The following is a 14,161-nucleotide window of genomic DNA, read 5'->3' on the forward strand; positions in this document are numbered from 1 at the left end:
AAATTGACAAACCATTAGCAAGACTCATTAAGAAACAGAGAGAAGAAACAAATTAACAAAATAAGAAATGAAAAGGGTGAGATCACAACAGACAACACTGAAATCCAAAGATTTTTTTCATTTTTCTTGACTTTTTTGTGTGAAAAATTTTACTTAAAAATATGAATGGCCAATTGTTCCAATAGTTCATCTTTTTTGAATAGTCTTTTACCCATTGATTTAAGTGACACCATGTCATACTCTAGATTCACATATATTCTTTGTTTTGGTTTGGTTCTTGGTTCCTTTCTAGTTTACATTCTTAGTCATTATAGTTTGTGATATATTTGGATATCAGGTAGGCATTTGCCCTTTATTTTTCTTCTCCAAAATTGTCTTGCATATTATCATGTATTTAGTTTTCACCATGAAGTTGAGAATCAGTTGATCAGGTCTGGTGAAAAGTGCACTTGTTGACCACATATGGATAGCATTGAAATTGCCATATTGTTTGGAGACAGTTAACATTTTTATTTTAATTATAATGGTATATCACTGTATTTATTCATCTTTTTTTAACATCTAGAAAATATATTTTAGAGGTTTTTTAGAAATGAAAATCTTGCATGTATTTGTATAGTCTTATTCTTATCTAAGTACTTCCTAGTAGTTGCTATGGTAAGTGGCATTTTTTTCTGTTATGTTTTCTCATTGGTTATAGGTAATATAGAGGAAAACTATGGATTTTTTACACTGCTCTGGTATCTGACCATTTTCCTTTTTGTACTTCAATTAATTTTTAAGCTAATTCTCTTGTTGCTAGCTCTTCAACTAGTGTTGCTAACTAGGTCTTCCTTTTCAATGATTTGCCATGATTTCCATTGAAAGACAGCAAATCCTTCTGAGCCTTATTGTCATGAGAATTGCTTCTCAAGGACTTCATGGTCAATGTGTCCACCTGTACCCTCAAACTCATTCCCAATGTACTTTACCCAGAGGCTGGTTTTGTCAGTGTACTAAAATGATGAAAGTAATTCAATTCCTAAATTATATTTTGGAATAGTTAGTGCATCCTGCCAAAAGATGCTTGAAAGAGCAGGTGTTTTCCATGGCTCTTGATAATTTACATTGGCCAAATGTTTCTGTTTAAATTTGGAAATTTGGTCTATGTGAGCTCAAAAACAAGGCTTAGTTTTCGACAAGGGGAAAAGTACCTTTAAAATAGCTTCAAAAGGATTTACGTAAAGTTAATTTTGGTTAGATCCTTTGATGACTTGGTTCTGGGAACAGGGTTGCCTAATAGAATACAGGCTACCTAATAGAATACAGGCTACCTAGTTATATTTGAATGTCAGATAAACAACAGATACTTTTTAGTGTACATTCTATGTAATATTTGAGACATATTTATTTCATGCAATATTGGGGACATACTTATAGTAAAAAAATGTTGTTTATCTAAATTTATATTTTATTGGGCGATTTCTGTTTTTCATTGACATCTATTGACACTATCTGGGAAGGCATTGTGAGCAGACATAAATGTTGCAGTATATAGACACCAAGAGTAACAGTATGACCATCTGTTCCAATACAGGAAGTAGCAATGAATAAGTAAATAAATAAAAGATTTCACTTTTTTTGATTTCACTGTTTTTTTCAAAACACTTTCACACAAAAAGACTTTGAAGACTATTCATTTACCTTAGTCTGTTCAGGGTTGGGAATGATGAATCTTTTAGCTTTTTTCTTCAGCTTAAGACCCTGTTGTGAAAGTAGCAAAAAAGTCATATAATGTTACATGGAAATTATTTTAAGATTCCTGTCACTTTTTGAGTTACATGTTTAGATTAGTTCATTACAATTTTATTCAGTTAATTACTTAATTTACCCTTTGTTTTACATTGGAGTATAGTTGATTAGCAATGCTGTGTTAGTTTCAAGTATACAGCAAAGTGATTCCATTATACATATACATGTATCTATTGTTTTTCAAATTCTTTTTCCATCTAGGTTGTTATACAATATTGAGCAGAGCTCTCTGTTCTGTGCAATAGATCACTGTTGCTTACCCATTTTAAACATAGCAATGAGTACATGTCAATCCCAAACTCCTTAATTATCCCTCAAACCACCGCCCCCCCCACCCCCTGGTAAGCATAAGTTCTCCAAGTCTGTTTCTGTTTTATAAGTTCATTTGTATCATTTTTTAAAAAGATTCTACATACAAGTGATATCATACAATATTTATCTTTCTCTGCCTGACTTACTTCACTCAGTATGACAATCTCTATATCCATTCATGTCATGCAAATGACATTGTTCCATTCTTTTTAATGGCTGAGGAATATTCCATTGTATTTATGTACTATATCTTCTTTATCCTTTCCTCTGTTGATGGATTTCTATGTTGCATCCATATCCTGGCTATTGTAGATAGTGCTGCAATCAACTTTGGGGGTGCTTGTATCCTTTCACACTATGTTTTTCTCTCAGTATATACTTAGGGGTGGAATTGCAGGGTCATACGTTAGCTCTATTTTTAGTTTTTAAAGGAGCCTCCATACTGTTCGGTACAGTGGCTGTACCAATTTACACTCCCACCAACAGTGTAGGAGGATTCCCTTCCCTCCACACCCTCTCTAGCATTTGTTGTTTGTGGATTTTTTAAAAATTTTTTGATGACGTCCATTTTTACTGGTATGAGGTGATATCTCATTATATCTTTGATGTGCATTTCTCTAAGTATTAGTTATGTTGAACATCTTTTCATGTGCCTCTTGGTCATCTGTATGTCTTCTTTGGCGAAATGTCCATTTAGATCTTCTGCTCATTTTTTGATTGAGTTATTTGTTGTGATGATATTAAGCTGCCTGAGGAAGGGCTCCTTAATCTCCTTGCTATCCTTTGGAACTCTGCATTCAAATGGGAATATCTTTCCTTTTCTCCTTTGCTTTTCACTTCTCTTCTTTTCACAGCTATTTGTAAGGACTCCTCAGACAGCCACTTTGCTTTTTTGCATTTCTTTTTCTTGGGGATGGTCTTGATCCCTGTCTCCAGTAAAGTGTCACGAACCTCCATCCATAGTTCATCAGGCAGTCTGTCCATCAGATCTAGTCCCTTAAATCTAATTCTCACTTCCACTGTATAATCATAAGGGATTTGATTTAGGTCATACCTGAATGGTCTAGTGGTTTTCCCCTCTTTCTTCAATTTCAGTCTGAATTTGGCAATAAGGAGTTCATGATCTGAGCCACAGTCAGCTCCAAGTCTTGTTTTTGCTGACTGTACAGAGCTTCTCCATCATTAGCTGCAAAGAATATAATCAATCTGATATTGGTGTTGGCCATCTGGTGATGTTCATGTGTAGAGTCTTCTCTTGTGTTGTTGGAAGAGGGTGTTTGCTATGACCAGTGCGTTCTTTTGGCAAAAGTCTATTAGCCTTTGCCCTGCTTCATTCTGTACTCCAAGGCCATATTCGCCTGTTATTCCACGTGTTTCTTGACTTCCTACATTTGCATTCCAATATTCTATAATGAAAAGGACATTTTTTTTGGGTGTTAGCTCTAAAAGGGCCTTGTAGGTCTTCATAGAACCATTCAACTTTGAGCATTACTGGTTGGGGCATAGACTTGGATTATCATGATATTGAATGGTTTGCCTTGGAAACGAAGAGAGATCATTCTGTCATTTTTGAGATTGTATCCAAGTACTGCATTTCGGACTCTTTTGTTGAATATGATGGCTACTCCATTTCTTCTAAGGGATTCCAGCCCACAGCTCAGTTCAGTTCCCAGTTGTGTCCAACTCTTTGAGATCCCATGAACCGCAGCATGCCAGGCCTTCCTGTCCATCACTGACTCCTGGAGTTCATCCAAACCCATGTCTGTTGAGTCAGTGGTGCCATCCAATCATCTGATCCTCTGTCGTCCCCTTCTGCTCCTGTCCTCAATCTTTCCCAGCATCAGGGTTTTCTCAAATGAGTCAGCTCTTCGCATCAGGTGGCCAAAGTATTGGAGTTTCAGCTTCAACATCAGTCTCACCAATGAATATTCAGGACTGATTTCCTTTAGGACTGATGGGTTTGATCTTACAGTCCAAGGGACTCTCAAGAGTCTTCTCCAACACCACAGTTCAAAAGCATCAATCTTTCGGCACTCAGTTTTTTTTATAGTCCAACTCTCACATCTATATGTGATAACTGGAAAAATCATAGCCTTGACTAGATGGGCCTTTGTTGGCAAAGTAATGTCTCTGCTTTTTAATATGCTGTCTAGGTTGGTCATAACTTTCCTTCCAAGGAGTAAGCCTCTTTTCATTTCATGGCTGCAATCACCATCTACAGTGATTTTGGAGCCCAGAAAAATAGTCAGCCACTGCTTCCAGTTTCCTCATCTATTTCCCATGATGTGATGGGACCAGATCCCATGATCTTAGTTTTCTGAATGTTGAGCTTTAAGCCAGCTTTTTCACTCTCCTCTTTCACTTTCATCAAGAGGCTCTTTAGTTCTTCTTCACTTTCTGCCATAAGGGTGGTGTCACCTGCATATCTGAGGTTATTGATATTTCTCCTGGAAATCTTGATTCCAGCTTGTGCTTCCTCCAGCCCAGCGTTTCTCCTGATGTACTCTGCATATAAGTTAAATAAGCAGGGTGACAATATACAGCCTTGACGTACTCCTTTTCCTATTTGGAACCAGTCTGTTGTTCCATATCCAGGTCTAACTGTTGCTTCCTGACCTGCATGTAGGTTTCTCAAGAGGCAGCTCAAGTGGTCTGGTATTCCCATCTCTTGAAGAATTTTCCAGTTTATTGTGATCCACACATCAAAGGTATTGGCATAGTCAATAAAGCAGAAATAGATGTTTTACTGTAGCTCTCTTGCTTTTTTGATGATCTGGCAGATGTTGGCAATTTGATCTCTGGTTTTCTGCCTTTTCTAAAACCAATTTGAACATCTGGATGTTCACAGTTCATGTATTGCTGAAGCCTGGCTTGGAGAATTTTGAGCATTATTTTATCTCACACATTAGTGTGTGAGATGAGTGCAATTGTGCATTAGTCTGAGCATTCTTTGGCATTGACTTTCCTTGGGATTGGAATGAAAACTGACCTTTTCCAGTCCTGTGACCACTGCTGAGTTTTCCAAATTTGCTGACCTATTGAGTGCAGCACTTTCACAGCATCATCTTTCAGGTTTTGAAATAGCTAAATTGGAATTCCATCACCTCCCCTAGCTTTGTTCATATACCCATTGTACTGTGGAGTTCCAAAGAATAGCAAGGAGAGATAAGAAAGCCTTCCTCAGTGAATAGTGCAAAGAAATAGAGGAGAACAATGGAATGGGAAAGACTAGAGATCTCATCAAGAAAATTAGAGACACCAAGGGAACATTTCATGTAAAGATGGGCTCAATAAAGGACAGAAATGGTAGGGATCTAACAGAATAGAAGATATGAAGAAGAGGTGGCAAGACTACACAGAAGAACTGGACAAAAAAGATCTTCACAACCCAGATAATCATGATGGTGTGATCACTCACCTAGAGCCAGACATCCTGGAATATGAAGTCAAGCAGGCCTTACAAAGCATCACGACGAACAAAGCTAGTGGAGGTGATGGAATTCCAGTTGAGCTATTTCAAATCCTAAAAGATGAGGCTGTGAAAGTGCTGCACTCCATAGGTAAGCAAATTTGGAAAACTCAGCAGTGGCCACAGGACTGGAAAAGGTCAGTTTTCATTCCAATCCCAAAGAAAGGCATTCCCAAAGAATGCTCAAACTAACTCACAACTGCACTCATCTCACATGCTAGTAAAGTAATGCTCAAAATTTTCTAAGTGAGGCTTTAGCAATACATGAACCGTCAATGTCCTGATGTTCAAGCTGGATTTAGAAAAGGCAGAGGAACCACAGATCAAATTGCCCACATCTGCTGGATCATCAAAAAAGCAAGAGAGCTACAGTAAAACATCTATTTCTGCTTTATTGACTATGCCAACACCTTTGACTGTGTGGATCACAATAAACTGTGGAGAATTCTGAAAGAGATGGGAATACCAGACCACCTGACCTGCCTTTTGAGAAACCTGTGTGCAGGTCAGGAAGCAACAGTTAGAACTGGATATGGAACAACAGACTGGTTCCAAATAGGAAAAAGAGTACATCAAGGTTGTAGATTGTCACTCTGCTTATTTAACTTATATGCAGAGTACATCAGGAAAAATGCTGGGCTGGAGGAAGCACAAGCTGGAATCAAGATTTCCAGGAGAAATATCAATAACCTCAGATATGCAGGTGACACCACCCTTATGGCAGAAAGTGAAGAAGAACTAAAGAGCCTCTTGATGAAAGTGAAAGAGGAGAGTGAAAAAATTGGCTTAAAGCTCAACATTCAGAAAACTAAGATCATGGGATCTGGTCCCATCACATCATGGGAAATAGATGAGGAAACTGGAAGCAGTGGCTGACTATTTTTCTGGGCTCCAAAATCACTGTAGATGGTGATTGCAGCCATGAAATGAAAAGAGGCTTACTCCTTGGAAGGAAAGTTATGACCAACCTAGACAGCATATTAAAAAGCAGAGACATTACTTTGTCAACAAAGTTCTGCCTAGTCAAGGCTATGGTTTTTCAGTACTCATATATGGATGTGAGAGTTGGACTATGAAGAGAGCTGTGTGCCGAAGCATTGATGCTTTTGAACTGTGGTGTTGGAGAAGACTCTTGAGTCCCTTGGACAGCAAGGAGTTCCAACCAGTCCATCATAACGGAGACCAATCCTCGGTGTTCATTGGTGGGACTGCTGTTGAAGCCGAAACTCCAATACTGTGGCCACCTGATGTGAAGAGCTTACTCATTTGTTAAGACCCTGATTCTGGGAAAGATTTGGGCAGAAGGAGAAGGGGATGACAGAGGATGAAATTGTTGGATGGCATCACCAATCAATGGACATGAGTTTGGGTAAACTCCAAGAGTTGGTGGTGGACAGGGAGGCCTGACGTGCTGCGGTTCACGGGGTCGCAAAGAGTTTGGCACAACTGAGCAACTGAACTGAACTTAACTGAAACTGCCTGAGCTATTTATAAATTTTGGAGAATAATCTGTTGTTGGTCACATCAATTGCAAATGTTTTCTCACATTCTTTCATTTGTCTTTTCATTGTGTTTATTGTTTCTTTTGTGTACAAAAGCTTTTAAGATTAACTAGGTTTCATTTGTTTATTTTTATTTCCATTACATTTAGAGACAGATGGGGAAATATACTGTTGTGATTTATGTCAGTGTTCTGCCTATGTTTTCCTTTAAGAGTTTTATAGTATACTGTCTCACATTTAGGACTTTAATCCATTTTGAGTTTATTTTTTGTGTATTGTGTTGAAGAATGTTCTAATTTCATCTCTTTAACAAGTAGCTGTCCAGTTTTCCCAGCACCATTTATTGAAGAGACTGTCTTTCCTCATGTATTCTTGCCTCCTTTGTCATAAATTAATTGACCATAGGTTCATGTGTTTATTTCTAGGCTTTCTTTCCTGTTCTGTTGATCTATATTTCTGTTTTTGTGCCAGGACCATACTGTTTTCATGACTATAGGTTTTTAGTATAGTCTGAAGTCAGGTAGCCTGATTGCTCCAGGTCTGTTTTTCTTTCTCATGATTGCTTTGGCTATTTAGGGTCTTATGTGTCTTCATACAAATTTTAATACTTTTTGGTTCTAGTTCTGTGAAATATGCCATTGGTAATATGATAGGGATTGCATTGAATCTGTTGATTGTCTTGGGTAGTATCATGATTTTGATGGTGTCGATTATTTCAATCCAAGAATGTGGTATATTGCTCCATCTGTTTGAGTCATCTTCATTTTCTTTCATGAATATCTTACAGTTTTTGGAGTACAGGTCTTTTGTCTCCTTAGGTAGTTTTATTCCTAGGTATTTTATTCTTTTTGATGTGATGGTAAGTGGGGTTGTTTATTTAGTTTCTCTTTCTGATCATTTGTTGTTAGTGTATAAAAATACACAATGAGCCAATACCTATGGGCTGCAGCAAAATCAATTCTAAGAGGGAGGTTCCTAACAATATGATTTTATCTCAGGAAATCAGAATCTCAAATAAGCTACCTAAACTTACACCTAAAGCAACTAGAGAAAAAAGAACAAACAAAACTTAAAGTTAGTAGAAGGAAATAAATCATAAGTAGCAGAGATAAATGAAATAAAGAAAAAATAATAGCAAAGATCAATGAAACTAAAATCTAGTTCTTTGAAAAGATAAACTTGATAAGCTGTTAGCCAGATTCATCAAGAAAAAAAGGGAGAGTGCTCAAATCAATAAAATTAGAAATGAAAAAGAAATTACAACTGAGATCATGGAAACACAAAAGATCATAAGAGAGTGCTACGAGTAACATTATACCAATAAAATGGGCAACCTAGGAAAAAATGGATAAATTCTTCAAAAGGTACAACCTTCCAAGACTGAGCCAGGAAGAAACAGAAAATATGAAGAGACCAATCACAAGTAATGAATTGAAACTGATTTAAAAATTCCCAACAAGCAAACATCCAGGACCAGATGGCTTCACAGGCAAGTTCTATTAAACATTTAGAGAAGAGCAGACGCCTATCCTTCTGAAACTATTCCAAAAAATTGTAGAGGAAGAAACACTCCCAAACTCATTTTATGAGGCCACTATCATCCTGATACTAAAACTAGACAAAGATACTACAAAAAAAGAAAATTACAGGCCAATATCACTGGTGAATATAGATGCAGAAATCCTCAACAATGTACTAACAAATTCAACAATACATTAAAAGTATTATACACCATGATCAAGTGGGATTTATCCCAGGGATACAAGGATTTTTCAATATTTGCAAATTAATCAGTGTGATAAACGTTAACAGACTGAATAAAAAGCCATATGGTCATCTCAATAGATGTTGAAAATGTAACAAAATTCAGCATCCATTTATGATTAAAGAAAAAAAAAAAAAAAAACACCTCTCAAGAAAGTGAGTGTAGAGAGAACCAATCTAAACATATTAAAGGCCCTATATGACAAACTCAAAGCAAACATCATGCTCCATAGGAAAAGCTGAAGACATTTCCTCTAAGATCATTACAGTTTTAAAAACATAATTGAAGTTATGAAAAACCAGGAGTCAGGGCTATTGTTTTTAATAGCATCTCAGTGTCTCTGTAACTCTGTGACTATAGCAGGCATCAAATAAGGACTGTTCATAAATACACCAGGCTTGCCTGGTGGCTCAGTGGTAAAAGAATACACTGGCAATGCAGAAGACACAGAGATGTGAATTCCATCCCTGGGTCAGGAAGATCCCCTGGAGAAGGAATTGCCACTCCACCCTGTAATCTTGCCCTGAAAATCCCATGGACAGATGAGCTTGTGGGCTATAGTGCATGGGGTTGCAAAAGAGTGTGACATGACTGAGTGACTAAACAACAACAACAATAAATGTACTGGTTCTCCTTGTTACAGGAATATGGTGAGATTGTATTTCCCAGTCTCAGAGGCTTGTGACTTGGTTTGGTTAATTAAGTGTGATTTGAAACTTTAAAAGTCAAAGTTTATTTACTATGTCCTTACTCCTGCTGTAGTGATCTTGGAACCATGTGTTAAGATGGAACTTGAGATTGCTTGAGTCCCTGAGTGACCATGATGAGCAGAATTGATCCCTCAGACACACTGAATATGTAGTATGAATGAAAAATAGTTTAAAAGGTTCTAAGATGGCTTGTTACTGCAGTGTAACATAGCCCACACTGACAGGTATGTGTGCCTGTACTCAGCCACTAAGTTGTGTCCGATTCATTAAGACCCTATGGTAGCCCACCAGCTTCTACCAGGGGATTTCCCAGGCAAGAAAACTGGAATGAGTTTCCATTTTCTTCTCCAGACAGATACATGTGGTATTGGCTTATTGGTTGGGTGCTGGCTGGCAGAAAACTGTTACTAAAGATAAGACAAATGGTGAGTTGTTTCTTGTGATAATTGGGAAGGGAGTTAATGTTCTTAACCCCTGGAATAGGACATGGCAACCCACTTAAATATTCTGGCCATGATAATCCCATAGACACATTAGCTATAGTCTACAGGGTTACAATGAGTTGGACACAGATGAGTGACTGAGAACAATGTACTTTCCATATTTTTATCTCTAGAAGAAGAGGTAGAAAATAAAATGTTAGCAGTTTGTGTATTGAATTACTTGACAAGGAAACTGAAGAAAGGTGAGTCCAGATAAAAGTTGGCCAAATTTACAAGCAGGAACCAACTGATAGAGTGCACAAATTCAAATAATTGTAGGGTTGTAAGAGGCTACATACTCCCAATATCAAAGAGGAAAAAATAAAATTGAGATAGATTCTGGTTAAGAAAGACTGATTAGACTCAAATGTATGGTCATTACATGTATCATTAAATCTTCTCCAACAGATAAAGTGTCTCCTTTGATGTCCAACTAAAGTGATGGCACCAAGTAAATCTTGCTATTAGACAAAGTCGCTCAGAAAAAAAATATTAATGTGAGCAGAGCCCTCTGCTAACCTTTGTTGCACTCATAGTAAGACCAAGAAATGAATATTATTTTTTTCTAAGTCACAGAGCTCTTGGATTTCAAGACTGAGATGTCAACTTTAACTTCTTATGTTTTTCTGTAAAGTGGGATTAATTATATGTGCCCTGAACAACACTGTAAAGCAACTATACTCCAATTTAAAATGGGTCCTAAGGAAACTTTTAGAGGTGATCCATACATTCATTGTCATAATTTTGGCCATGGTATTGATTATACCTATGTCAAAACATATAAAAATGTACACTTTAAGAATGTGCAGTTTAATATATCTCAATAAATCTGTTAAATGAATCTGATTTTGGTGTTGACCATCTGGTGATGTCCTTGTGTAGAGTCTTCTCTTGTGTTGTTGGAAGAGGGTGTTTGCTATGACCAGTGCATTCTCTTGGCAAAACTCTATTCGGCTTTGCCTTGCTTCATTCCGTACTACAAGGCCAAATTTGCCTGTTACTCCAGGTGTTTCTTGACTTTCTAGTTTTGCATTCCAGTCCCCTATAACGAAAAGAATATCTTTTTTGGGTGTTAGTTCTAAAAGGTCTTGTAGGTCTTCATAGAACTGTTCAACTTCAGCTTCTTCAGTATTATTGGTTGGGGTATAGGCTTGGAATACCGTGATATTAAATGGTTTGCCTTGGAAACGAACAGAGATCATTATGTCGTTTTTGAGATTGCATCCAAGTACTGCATTTCGGACTCTTGCTGACCGTGATGGTTACTCCATTTTTTCTGAGGGATTCCTGCCCACAGTAGTAGATATAATGGTCATCTGAGTTAAATTCACCCATTCCAGTCCATTTTAGTTCTCTGATTCTTAGAATGTCAACGTTCACTCTTGCCATCTCCTGTTTGATCACTTCCTATTTGCCTTGATTCATGGACCTAACATGCCAGGTTCCTGTGCAATGTTGCTTCTTTATAGCATCGGACCTTGCTTCTATCACTAGTCACATCCACAACTGGGTATTGTTTTTGCTTTGGCTCCACCCCTTCGTTCTTTCTGGAGTTATTTCTCCACTGATCTCCAGTAGCATATTGGGCACCTACCAACCTGGGGAGTTCCTCTTTCAGTATCCTATCATTTTGCCTTTTCATACTGCTCTGGGGTTCTCCAGGCAAGAATCCTGAAGTGGTTTGCCATTCCCTTCTCCAGTGGACCACATTCTGCCAGACTGCTCCACCAGGACCCGACCGTCTTGGGTGGCCCCACATGGCATGGCTTAGTTTCACTGAGTTAGACAAGACTGTGGTTCTGTGATCAGACTGGCTAGTTTTCTCTGATTATGGTTTCAGTGTGTCTGCCCTCTGATGCCCTCTCGCAACACCTACCGTCTTACTTAGGCTTCTCTTGCCTTGGACATGGGGTATCTCTTCACGGCTGCTTCAGCAAAGCACAGCTGCTGCTCCTTACCTTGGACGAGGGGTATCTCCTCACAGCCACCCCTCCTGACCTTGAAAGTGGAGTAGTTCCTCCCGGCCCTCCTGCGCCCACGCAGCTGCTGCTCCTTGGACATGGGGTTGCTCCTCTCAGTCGCTGCCCCTGACCTCTGAACTGAGATCTGGAAAAGGTCAGTTTTCATTCCAATCCCAAAGAAAGGCAATCCCAAGGAATGCTCAAACTACTGTACAATTGCACTCATCTCACATGCTAGTAAAGCAATGCTCAAAATTCTCCAAGCCAGGCTTCAGCAATACGTGAATCAAGAACTTCCAGATGTTCAAGTTGGTTTTAGAAAAGGCAGAGAAACCAGAGATCAAATTGCCAACATCCGCTGGATCATTGAAAAAGCCAGAGAGCTACAGAAAATCTATTTATCTTTACTGACCATGCCAAAGCCTTTGACTCTGTGGATCACAATAAACTGTGGCAAATTCTGAAAGAGATGGGAATACCAGACCACCTGACCTGCCTCTTGAGAAACCTATATGCAGGTCAGGAAGCAACAGTTAGAACTGAACATGGAACAACAGGCTGGTTCCAAATAGGAAAAGGAGTACATCAAGGCTGTATTGTCACCCTGCTTATTTAACTTATATGCAGAGTACATCATGAGAAACGCTGGGTTGGAAGAAGCACAGCTGGAATCAAGATTGCTGGCAGAAATATCAATAACCTCAGATATGCAGATGACACCACCCTTATGGCAGAGAGTGAAGAGGAACCAAAAAGCCTCTTGATGAAAGTGAAAGAGGAGAGTGAAAAAGTTGGCTTAAAGCTCAACATTCAGAAAACTAAGATCATGGCATCCTGTCCCATCACTTCATGGGGAACAGATGGGGAAACAGTATCAGACTTTATTTTTTGGGGCTCCAAAATCACTGCAGATGGTGATTGCAGCCATGAAATTAAAAGACGTTTACTCCTTGGAAGGAAAGTTATGACCAACCTAGACAGCATATTAAAAAGCAGAGACATTACTTTGCCAACAAAGGTCCATCTAGTGAAGGCTATGGTTTTTCCAGTGGTCATGTATGGATGTGAGAGTTGGACTGTGAAGAAAGCTGAGCACCCAAAAATTGATGCTTTTGTACTGTGGTGTTGGAGAGGACTCTTGAGAATCTCTTGGACTGCAAGGAGATCCAACCAGTCCATCCTAAAGGAGATCAGTCCTGGGTATTCATTGGAAGGACTGATGCTGAAGCTGAATTCCAATACTTTGGCCACCTGATGTGAATAGTTGACTCATTGGGAAAGACCCTGATGCTGGGAGGGATTGTGGGCAGGAGGAGAAGGGGATGACAGAGGATGAGATGGCTCGATGGCATCACCGATTCAATGGGCATAAGTTTGAGTAAACTCCGGGAGATGGACAGGGAGGCCTGGCGTGCTGGGGTCACAGAGTTGGACACGACTGAGTGACTGAACTCAACTGAAATCTGTTAAATACACTTACAAAAATAATACTTTTCCTGTGTATACCACTAGAGAATTGTGAGATCCATGGATTTGTTAAGTGGCACACAATTTATTGGACATCTTTCACATGCTTAGCTTGTGCTAGGTTTTAGGAATCCAAACCTGATTTTCTTATAGAGTCAAAAAATTTAAAATACTGTATAATCATTAAGCACAGTGGGCTTTAGGTCACAAAGAAAGCTCAGCTCTCTCAGTGTTAGAAATAAAGCTGTTAAAGAATTCCTAGAGGAGATAGAGTGCACTAAATTTTGAATGCCTGAGATTTGTGTCTATGCAGAGACCATATCAATAATAATGGGAGAAGGTACAAAATTGGGAATCAAGTATTTTTGCGGTGGTGGTACTGGGTATGATTGGAGGAGTAGGAAAAAATTTCATTAATCTCTTGTGTGTTAAGTGAAGAAATTGGACCATTTCTTAATCAAATCCTGAATCATCAAACTTTTTTAAATACAGAGGGAAATAGAACAAAAGCTGCCTTTTAAGAAATACTATGGCAACAGTCGAAATTTGGAAAGACAGAAAGTACTGGATAGGTTTATTGAAGTAATATAAAATATTGCAGTGGCAGTTGGGTGGAGAGAAGGGGAAAGATTTGAGAGATATTTAGAGAACGTCTAGTAATTCTTATGATTTGGGTAATGACTGACTCTGGGACCTCTGGCA

The sequence above is a fragment of the Muntiacus reevesi genome, chromosome 3 (genome assembly GCF_963930625.1).
Source record: "Muntiacus reevesi chromosome 3, mMunRee1.1, whole genome shotgun sequence".
NCBI lineage: Eukaryota > Metazoa > Chordata > Mammalia > Artiodactyla > Cervidae > Muntiacus > Muntiacus reevesi.